We start from the raw sequence: 12,103 nt of genomic DNA, 5'->3' as shown, positions 1-12,103 counted from the left end.
CATGAGGTCTAGCATTGTCTTGCATTAGGAGGAACCCAGGGCCAACCGCACCAGCATATGGTCTCACAAGGGGTCTGAGGATCTCATCTCGGTACCTAATGGCAGTCAGGCTCTGGTGAGCACATGGAGGGCTGTGCGGCCCCCCAAAGAAATGCAACCCCACACCATGACTGACCCACCGCCAAACCGGTCATGCTGGAGGATGTTGCAGGCAGCAGAACGTTCTCCACGGCGTCTCCAGACTCTGTCACGTCTGTCACGTGTTCAGTGTGAACCTGCTTTCATCTGTGAAGAGCACAGGGCGCCAGTGGCGAATTTGCCAATCTTGGTGTTCTCTGGCAAATGCCAAACATCCTGCACGGTGTTGGGCTGTAAGCACAACCCCCACCTGTGGACGTCGGGCCCTCATACCACCCTCATGGAGTCTGTTTCTGACCGTTTGAGCAGACACATGCACATTTGTGGCCTGCTGGAGGTCATTTTGCAGGGCTCTGGCAGTGCTTCTCCTGCTCCTCCTTGCACAAAGGCGGAGGTAGCGGTCCTGCTGCTGGGTTGTTGCCCTCCTACGGCCTCCTCCACGTCTTCTGATGTACTGGCCTGTCTCCTGGTAGCGCCTCCATGCTCTGGACACTACGCTGACAGACACAGCAAACCTTCTTGCCACAGCTCGCATTGATGTGCCATCCTGGATGAGCTGCACTACCTGAGCCACTTGTGTGGGTTGTAGACTCCGTCTCATGCTACCACTAAAGTGAAAGCACCGCCAGCATACAAAAGTGATCAAAACATCAGCCAGGAAGCATAGGAACTGAGAAGTGGTCTGTGGTCCCCACCTGCAGAACCACTCCTTTATTGGGGGTGTCTTGCTAATTGCCTATAATTTCCACCTGTTGTCTATTCCATTTGCACAACAGCATGTGAAATTTATTGTCAATCAGTGTTGCTTCCTAAGTGGACAGTTTGATTTCACAGAAGTGTGATTGACTTGGAGTTACATTGTGTTGTTTAAGTGTTCCCTTTATTTTTTTGAGCAGTGTACATTTTTGGACTCACCTTGTTGTGCTGTGCCCACTTGAAAAGGAAGGTGGAGCGGCGGTCCTTCGTGGGCAAATTTTGTCATTAAAGTCTGGCATTCTCTGGATTTATGGTGCTTTCAAAACACCTGGGGAAAAAACAAGGTTGAATCATGATGACGTCATCAATCTTCAGGTCGTAGCTCTAGAAAAAGGCCAGATTTACAATTCCGAGTTGGATGACCGTTCAAAATGTATTTTCCCAGTCAGAGCTCGTTCATTCCCAACTTCCCAATTGTCTTGAACTCACTGAAGTCAAGTTTTTGCAGTTCCAAGTTAACAGTTGTTTTGAGCGTGGCACAAATCATGCTTCATTGACAGCATGGCCAATGTTGAATGTTTATCATTTCAAACTTGGAAAAGAGACCCATAATCCCAGATTTGGGACCACACAGCCACTCCACTGAATAGCAGGCTAGTGATAGCTTTGCAATGCTTGCAGTTAGCCACTGTCACTGATTCCTTCCAAACCACTCATTGTTGAATTTGTGATTTCCAACTTGTGGTGTAATGTTTATGTCCTATGGCCGATGAGCACTACTGTACATATATTGTGATTTTACGTCATTTTATCTGTGGCCAATGACCTTGAGCCTTCTTGGATGGGCACTTCTAATGTAGCTCTATGGCAGCATAGATGGCTTCCGAGTGGCGCAGCGGTCTAAGGCACCGCATCTCAATGCAAGAGTCACTACAGTCCCTGGTTTGAATCCAGGCCGTATCACAATAGGGCGGCACACAATTACCGTAATTTCCGGACTATAAGCCGCAACTTTTTTCCCACGCTTTGAACCTCGCGGCTTAAACAATGACGCGGCTAATATATGGATTTTTCCCGCTTTCCCATTTTTTTTCTCCAAAAAAACACATTCTGTGACGTGCTCAGTTTTTTGCCGGCATGAAGCTTTCATTAGACCAATGAAATTGCCGAACAGGTGAAGGTCAAACAACTTTTTTGTTTACTGTTTAGATTAAATCGAGCGCTCTCAAACTTCCCATCATTCTGATTACGGTAGTCATTTTGTCACCCTCATCATGGCAAAGACATGGAGAAATGCATATGATGCAGCTTTCAAGTTGAAGGCGATTGATCTGGCTGTTGGAAAAGGAAATAGAGCTGCTGCACGGGAGCTTGGTCTTAATGGTGGTGATTAAGTGTCTCCTTGAGTGACAGAACACTGAGCCAATCACGGTGCAACGCACCGTATTTTCTGCTAACTTACCCCACTACCACAGAAAGCACAAAGCTAGGCTGAAACACCTGCATTTTGGAGCTGCCTTACTCAAGAAAACAAAAAAGAGACCATGTTTGTATGCAGCTTTATTAACTCAATGAGATATATATATTTTTGTTACATTGTTTGAAAACTGATATGTGAAATGTATTAATGCCAAAATAACATGCAAAACAGGCAAGCACCCCCCAAAAAGAAAGGATAATATTTTTTTTAATTTTTGTTAAAAATGTGGGGCTCAAAACTGCCCTATGATGGGTCGCCACTGCTCGTACACAACTCTCGATCTGACGTAAGACAAGAAAAAATATATATTATTAGGTTCCCCATTAGTTTACTTCATGGGGTTCAAACAAGATCACAAACACATTATTACACCACTAATCTACCACTACAAATCTACAATACGTGTATAATACCACAATACAACAATTTTACAACAAAATGCCTCCTGAGGTTCTACCTTTCTGTTGCCCCTCCTTTGCCCCTCTGGCTCTGCCTGTGTCTCTGGCTGAGGTATTTAACCCCCCCCCACACACACACACACAGGAGAAGGGAGCTGCAGCAGCCTGAGTGACAGGCACAGCTGAGTCTTCTTCGCCTCACACTGCGTCTCTCTCTTTCTCTCTCTCTGGTCTGAAAGCAGTAGTCTCAGCACTCCTCTGCAGTTTGTCAAGTATGAGAACAGAAAGACAGATACATTGGCCTTCATTAAGAAATAGGGCTAATATGGAGACATGTCTTCATTTAGAAAGCTTAATTACTCAACATGTTATACACATAGTCTACAGTATGTTGTCATTTATCTGCATTGGAGACAGCTACGGCATCCTTTATCAGAAAAGGAATAGAATCAAATCAACTCAAATCAAACTTTATTTGTCACATGTGCTGAATACAAGCGTAGACTTTACTGTGAAATGCTTACACGCCCTTAACCAACAGTGCAGTTCAAGAAGAAGAAAATATTTACCAAGTAGACTAAAATAAAAAGTAACAATAAAAAGTAACACAATAAGAATAACAATAACGAGGCTATATACAGGGGGTACTGGTACTGAGTCAGTGTGTGGGGGTAAAGGCTAGTTGAGGTAATCTGTACATGTAGGTGGGGGCGAAGTGACTATGCATAGGTAACAAACAAACAGCGGTGTCCGGTGAATTGAATTGTTGAATTGTTCAGCAGTCTTATGGCTTGGGGGTAGAAGCTGTTGAGGAGCCTTTTGGTCTTAGACTTGGCGCTCCGGTACCGCTTGCCGTGTGGTAGCAGAGAAAACAGTCTATAACTTGGGTGACTGGAGTCTCTGACAATTTCATGGGCTTTCCTCTGACACTGCCTATTATATAGGTCCTGGATGGCAGGGAGCTTGGCCCCAGTGATGTACTGGGCCATTCGCACTACCCTCTGTAGCACCTTACGGTCAGATCCCGAGCAGTTGCCATACCAGGCAGTGATGCAACCAGTCAGGACGCTCTCGATGGTGCAGCTGTTGAACCTTTTGAGGATCTGGGGACCCATGCCAAATCTTTTCAGTCTCCTGAGGGGGAAAAGGTTTTGTCGTGCCCTCTTCACGACTGTCTTGGTATGTTTGGACCATGATAGTTCGTTGGTGATGTGGACACCAAGGAACTTGAAACTCTCGACCCGCTTCGCTACAGCCCCGGCGATGTTAATAGAGGCCTGTTCGGCCCGCCTTTTCCTGTAGTCCACGATCAACTCCTTTGTCTTGCTCACATTGAGGGAGAGGTTGTTGTCCTGGCACCACACTGCCAGTTCTCTGACCTCCTCCATATAGCCTGTCTCATCGTTGTCGGTAATCAGGCCTACCACTGTTGTGTCGTCAGCAAACTTAATGATGGTGTTGGAGTTGTGTTTGGCCACGCAGTCGTGGGTGAACAAGGAATAGAGGAGGGGACTAAGTACACACCCCTGAGGGGCCCCAGAGTTCAGGATCGTGCATGCTTCAGTGTTGCTTGCCTCGAAGGGAGCATAAAAGGCATTTAGCTCGTCTGGTAGGCTCGCGGGGACTGGGAAGCTCACATCTGGGTTTCCCTTTGTAGTCCGTAATGTTTTCAAGCACTGCCACATCCGACGAGCGTCAGAGCTGGTGTAGTAGGATTCAATCTTAATCCTGTATTGACGCTTTGCTTGTTTGATGGTTCGTCTGAGGGCATAGCGGGATTTCTTATAAGCGTCCGGATTAGTCTCCCGCTTCTTGAAAGCGGCAGCTCTAGCCTTTAGCTCAATGCGGATGTTGCCTGTAATCCATGGCTTCTGGTTGGGATATGTACGTACAGTCACTGTGGGGACTGCATAAGATACACGTTATAGCGCAATTGACATTCAACGCCTTGATCAGACCAAAGTATCATTGCATCAATGCTGCATAATAAATTATGCAGTCAAACTTTTCTCATTATGCAATCCCTGCCTGGTATCATAGACTAAATGTAACATAGTAAACGTAAATCCAGGACACCCTAAATTACACAGAACAAAAATATAAATGCAACATGCAACAATTTCAAAGATTTGACTGAGTTACAGTTAACAAGAAATCAGTCAATTTAAATGAATTCATTAGGCCCTATTCTAAGGACTTTACATCACTGGGAATACAGATATACTACATGACCAAAAGTACGTGGACACCTGATCGTCGAACATCTCATTCCAAAATCATGGACATTATTATGGAGTTGGTCCCCCCTTTGCTGCTATAACAGCCTCCACTTTTCTGGGAAGGCTTTCCACTAGATGTTGGAGCATTGCTGCAGGGATGTGTTCGATGGGGTTGAGGTCAGGGCTCTGTGCAGACCTGTCAATTTAGTCAACATTGATCTTGATAAACCATTTCCGTATGGACCTCACTTTGTGCACGGGGGCGTTGTCATGCTGAAACAGGTAGGGCCTTCCCCAAACTGTTGCCACAAAGTCGGAAGCACAGAATCGTCTAGAATGCCATTGTGTGCTGTGGCGTTAAGATTTCTCTCCACTGGAACTAAGGGGCCGTGCTCGAACCATGAAAAACTGCCCTAGACCATTATTCCTCCTCCACCAAACTTTACAGTTGGCACAATGCATTCGGGCAGGTAGCGTTCTTCTGGCATCCACCAAACCCAGATGGTGAAGCATGATTCATCACTCCAGAGAACGCGTTTCCACTGCTCCAGAGTCCAATGGCAGCAAGCTTTACACCACTCCAGCCGACGCTTGGCATTGTACATGCTGATTTTAGGCTTGTGTGCGGATGCTCGGCCATGGAAACCCATTTCATGAAGCTCCCAACGAACAGTTCTTGTGTTGAATGGGTGACATGTCTGCTGAGTATGCAGGCCACACTAGCGGTTCTGGTGGGGGGGAAGAGGGGCCAGTGCCTCTGTGACAACAATTTTGGATCCCCTTGTGGCCCCCCTAAATGTGGAGTATGAAATAATTTTTACATAACACATTTTTGCTATCGTTCTTTTTTTACATCGGTTATTAGACAGTGGCAACGATGATGATTATGAACATGGTCTTTTGCCTGCAATGCAGTGAAGAAAACGATATGACAACAATAACGTCTAATGTAACTGGCCCCTCTAACAGTACAACTGGCCACAGCTTGGCCCCCCCAGTTGAAATGGTCTAGAACCGCCACTGGCAGGCCATGGAAGAAATGGGACATTTTCAGCTTCCAGGAATTGTGAACAGATCCTTGTGACATGGGGTCGTGCATTATCATGCTGAAACATGAGGTGATAGCAGTGGATGAATGGCATGACAATGGGCCTCAGGATCTCGTCATGGTATCTCTGTTCATTCAAATTGCCATTGATAAAATGCAACTATGTTGGTTGTCCGTAGCTTATGCCTGCCCATTCCATAACCCCACCGCCACCATGGTGCACTCTGTTCACAACGTTGAGATCAGCAAACTGCTTGCCGACACGACGCCACCTAGCTAATGATAGCGTTAGCCACCTAGCTAACGTTGGCCACAACAAATTGGAATTAGTTAACATACCACACGTTTGGCAAATTCGTAACATGTATGAAGGACATCAACAAATGAATACATAACATACAAAATGTAACATATCACACTAATTGGAGTGTCCCGGATTTACGGTTACTATGCTATGTCAACCCCTGAGTCCAGGTTGGTAATCCAACGTTCAACATTCACCTTTTGCTACAATTTCTGTCAAATCGACGCATACAATTCGATGCATACACAGAACGCACTGCAACTGCCTCTGCAACGCAATGCTACAAGGCAAACGCAGCATTGCATTGGAAATGAATGTATTTCTGGTATACAAAAACGCAATGACGATGTCCGTCTGATTGAGGCTGTCACGACTTCTGCCGAAGTCGATGCCCCTCCTTGTTCGAGTGGTGCTCGGCGGTCGACGTCACCAGTCTTCTAGCCATCATTGATCCATTTTTCATTTTCCATTGGTTTTGTCTTGTCTTCCTACACACCTGGTTCCAATCCCATTCATTACATGTTGTGTATTTAACCCTCTGTTTCCCCTCATGTCCTTGTCAGAGATTGTTTGTTGTTATGCGCTCATGTATTTGTATTGGTGCGCGACGGGTTATTTTACCCATGTTATTTTTTTATGTACGTTGGTTTTTGGACTTTGTTTTATCTTTATTAAACTACTCGTTACACCAAGTTGGTTTCTCCTGCGCCTGACTTCCCTGCCACCTACACACACGACAATGGCTTAAAGGTGATTTCCGATTGAGCTGACATATGCAGTGTTTACTGTGAATGTGGTCTCCACAAACGTGGGAACATTGGCTTTAAAATGTGCATAGCGAGCAAAACGCGATCGGATTGAATCTGGCCCTAAATCAGTGCATACAGCCTGTGTTTCAGTGAAGTAGCAAAGTGTGGACAGTACCTATGGGCCAAGGTTCTATGTATAACTGAACAAAAATATAAACGCAACGTGCAACAATTTAAAAGATTTTACAGTTCACATAAGGTGTCAGTCAATTGAAATTAATTCATTAGGCCCTAATCTGTAACAGAGCCTCTCGATGGAAGGGGGTGTGTGGAATCAGGAGCAGGAGAGCAGAAGGGTTCCAGGAAAATCCACCGTTTATTTTTGGCAGATCCGAAAAAGCACAACGACACATACAGGGGAGAAATCTCAACTCCGTTATTCCACAAGCAAAATGTCCACGGTTAAACACATACCGTACAAACAACAAACAACGCCCGTGGTGCAGGCACGCACCCCTTACATGTTGCCTACAGCAAAATAATCCTGCACACAGCCTAACCTGCTGCGGGGAAATAAAAACCCACCAAATAAAAAAAAACAAGACACAGGTGTGTAAAACCAGACAGAACTAAATGAAAAGGGGATCGGTGGCAGCTAGTAGGCCGGCGACGACGACCGCCGAGCACTGCCCGAACAGGGAGAGGAGCCACCTTCGGTGGAAGTCGTGACATAATCTATGGATTTCACATGACTGGGCAAGGGCGCAGCCATGGGTGGGCATGGGAGGGAATAGGCCCACCCACTGGGGGGCCAGGCCGACCCACTGGGGAGCCAGGCCCAGCCAATCAGAATGAGTTTTTCCCCACAAAAGGTCTTTATTGCAGATAGAAATACTCCTCAGCACCCCCTCAGACGGTCCCCAGGTGAAGAAGCCGGATGTGGAGGTCCTGGGATGGCGTGGTTACATGTAGTCTGCGGTTGAGAGGCCGGCTGGACTGCCAAATTCTCAAAAATTATGTTGGAGGTGGTTTATGGTAGAGAAATGAACTTTCAATTCTCTGACAACACCTCTGGTCGACATATGCTGTCAGCATGCCAATCGCACGCTCCCTCAAAACTTGAGACGTCTGTGATATTGTGTTGTGTGACAAAACTGCACATTTTAGAGTGGCCTTTTATTGTTCCCAGCTCAAGGTGCACCTGTGTAATGACCATGCTGTTCAATCTGCTTCTTGATATGCCACACCTGTCAGGTGGATGGATTACCTTGGCAAAGGAGAAATGCTCACTAACAGGGATGCAAACAAATTTGTGGCCAAAATTTGAGATAAATACAATTTTTTGTGCACATTGAACATTTCTTGGGATCTTATATTTCAGCTCATGAAACATAGGACCAAAACTTTACTTGTTGCGTTTATATTTTTGTTCAGTACACATTCAAAAAACAACCCAGCTCTTCAACTAATACGTATAATATTTTATGGTTTGCGAATGAATAATAAAGGCTGTGGATGGAATATAATGAATACTTCATTATACCCTTTTCAAAGGAAATTTATACATTCGCTATTTTGGTTGGGGATTTGGAAAGGCTGTTGATGTTATTGTAGCAGACAGTAGAGGGGAGTGAAAGCATGCCAGCAGGTACAAACCACATTTTATTTGTCACATGCCCCGATCCCGATCAACAGCCCTCCACCCCCCACAGCAACTCGCCCAAGCCTCCCCCACTTCTCCTTCACCCAAATCCAGATAGCTGATGTTCTGAAAGAGCGGCAAAATCTGGCCCACTACAAATCAGCCGGCCTAGACAATCTGGACCCTCTCTTTCTAAAATTATCTGCCGAAATTGTTGCAACCCCTATTACAAGCCTGTTCAACCTCTCTCTCGTATCGTCTGAGATTCCCATAGATTGGAAAGCTGCCGCGGTCATCCCCCTTTTCAAAGGGGGAGACACTCTAGACCCAAACTGCTACAGACCTATATCTATTCTACCCTGCCTTTCTAAGGTCTTCGAAAGCCAAGTTAACAAACAGATTACCGACCATTTCGAATCCCACCATACCTTCTCCGGTATGCAATCTGGTTTCAGAGCTGGTCATGGGGGCACCTCAGCCACGTTCAAGGTACGAAACGATATCATAACCGCCATTGAGAAGAGACATTACTGTGCATCCTTCACTCATGCTGCCAAACATACCCTTGTAAAACTAACCATCCTACCGATCCTCGACTTCGGCGATGTCATTTACAAAATAGCCTCCAACACTCTACTTAACAAATTGGATGCAGTCGATCACAGTGCCATCCGTTTTGTCACCAAAGCCCCATATACTACCCACCACTGTGACCTGTACGCTCTCGTTGGCTGGCCCTCGCTTCATACTCGATGCCAAACCCACTGGCTCCAGGTCATCTATAAGTCTCTGCTAGGTAAAGCCCCGCTTTATCTCAGCTCACTGGTCACCATAGCAGCACCCACCCATAGCACGTGCTCCAGCAGGTATATCTCACTGGTCACCCCCAAAGCCAATTCTTCCTTCGGCCGCCTTTCCTTCCAGTTCTCTGCTGCCAATGACTGGAACGAACTGCAAAATTCACGAAAGCTGGAGACTCATATCTCCCTCACTAGCTTTAAGCACCAGCTGTCAGAGCAGCTCACAGATCACTGCACCTGTACATAGCCCATCTGTAAATAGCCTATCCAATCTACCTCATCCCCATACTGTTATTTATTTATCTTGCTCCTTTGCACCCCAGTATCTCTACCATTCCAGTGTTTAATTGCTATATTGTAATTACTTCGCCACCATGGCCTATTTATTGCCTTATCTCCCTTATCCTATCTCATTTGCAAATGCTGTATATAGACTTTTCTACTGTATTATTGATTGTATGTTTGTTTATTACATGTGTAACTCTGTGTTGTTGTATGTGTTGAACTGCTTTGCTTTATCTTGGCCAGGTCGCAGTTGCAAATGAGAACTTGTTCTCAACTAGCCTACCTGGTTAAATAAAGGTGAAATAAAAAAATAAACATGCTTCGTAAACAACAGGTGTAGACTAACAGCGAAACGCTTACACCAGGGAAGAAGATGCAGCTTAGAAGATGCAGCTTAGTTATTGAAGGAAATTACATGATGGAGGACATTAGCAGCTGCACATTGATAGCTACAGCCTCAACTCTCAATAATCCCACCACTAACTCCTGGGAAAACAACTGTTCCCATAAACACAGAGGTAAGATGTGGTGAGTGTCATAGGTCATTATGACGTAACTGTGCAAAGGATCCTGGCATGTTTACCAATACCATACCACTGTGACTGGACAGTCACCCAGTCCAGACACCTGTCTGGGTGTTCTAATGGGTAACTGACATATAGGGGTCAGTAGCCCATAAAGTGACTAGGACCTGAATGCTTTCGGACTGCGGTCTTGTTTTTTTATACTGCATGCTGAGTAATGCACATTTTCCATTAATGGTGGCAAATGTTTTTATTTTACTATCTTCACAATGTATGTAGGGTGAACATGTTCAAATTTTTTATGTATCCTTTATTTCTACAGGGTATTCTCATTGAGAAAAACCTTTTTTGCAGCATGGGACACTTCAGCATCATATGTGAGAATAGCAGGGATGTGGTACTCACCTTTCAGATGACATAATTCTCATGTTTATGGTGTTTCACACAGTGACACATTTACAACCAATGACAAGACCATTTGTTGAAGACAGTTCCTCTGTTCCACTCAGAGATAGATTGAGGACTCAAAAAAATACAAAAATAAATAAAATACGTATCTGTGCTATTATAGGGTCTGTGACAGCATGGACAGCGCCATTGAGGCCATCTCCATTTTGAAGTTGTCGATTTTCTTCTTCACGATTGGCTTATCCAGGTTGTTCATGACCCCAACAGGGTCACCAGGAGAGAGCAGCCAATGAAGTTGGAAGTCCCACCCAGTTGACTACATTAAAATGGTTGAAGCCCTCAATGGCAGTGCCCATGCTAATACTGCCTTTTGGCCACTAGAGGCCTCCCTCATTCTCCATGGTTTCACTCTGGACAAGTGACCAATAGAATGGTGTTTCACAACAGTAATCAAAGACAATACACTCCTAACTTAATACTTGTAGGTTATTCTCTTACAATTGGACATTATTTACTTACTATCAGTCATTTTATTCCCTTTTGATGAGTAACATATTTGGCAATTCTAAAATAAATGAATCTCGCTATGCCAACTAAAAGTAATCTCATTGTAAAACTGAAAGTGAGCTAATAATGGTGTCCTACTATAGAAACATACTACAGTATGCAAATGTCAACTCTCGTGTTGAAGTGCTGTTCCGGAATGTACTGTCCATAGAAATATTGAAATCTGAACCATTATAAAAATACATTATAGCTGAACCTGGAACAGTACTTAGGAGCCACCTCACCATGTACAACCGCACAATGGGAGTGCTGCAGTTTCTCACCTCTACTCATGCCTGTCTGCTCACCCTTTCTATGGGAATATCTCAACTGCATACTCCTCGTTTCCTACTCAAAACCGATTGGAGAAAGTCAGAGGAGTGATCTCTGGCTTTCTCAACCAACCTGGTTTGAGGAGATGAGGAGAGAGGACAACAATTGAGATCTTCCTCTTGTGAAGCTAGGCAAGTGATTTCCACAGTTTGGGTAAATAAAGGATACTTGACTTGGACAAGGCCTTGTTCGGCTGCGTTCTCCTCATCCTGTCTTTAGCCGTCCCACAGACTTCTACCTTTGGCTGTTAAGAGTCCAATGGTCCACATCAGAACATACTGCCCCACAGAGGTTGATTGAAGAATGCAGGGTTGCAAACTGGTGAGGGCCCAAAAAGGTAACACTTTTTTTTGTTGCACTGAAACATGCAAAAAAAATCCCTGCTAGGGGGAATGCAGGTTTTAACTCATTAAACAACAAAGAATATGATCTACATGATCAGTCTCTCTGTGTAAAATAAAAAGTTGTTAATGTGAACCTAACTCACAGCTAAAAATTTAAAAAAAAAAAGCAATCCAATGTTATTTGTTGCC

This window comes from Salmo salar, chromosome ssa21, assembly GCF_905237065.1.
Source record: "Salmo salar chromosome ssa21, Ssal_v3.1, whole genome shotgun sequence".
Taxonomy (NCBI): Eukaryota; Metazoa; Chordata; class Actinopteri; order Salmoniformes; family Salmonidae; genus Salmo; species Salmo salar.
Note: the sequence above shows the minus strand (reverse complement) of the source record.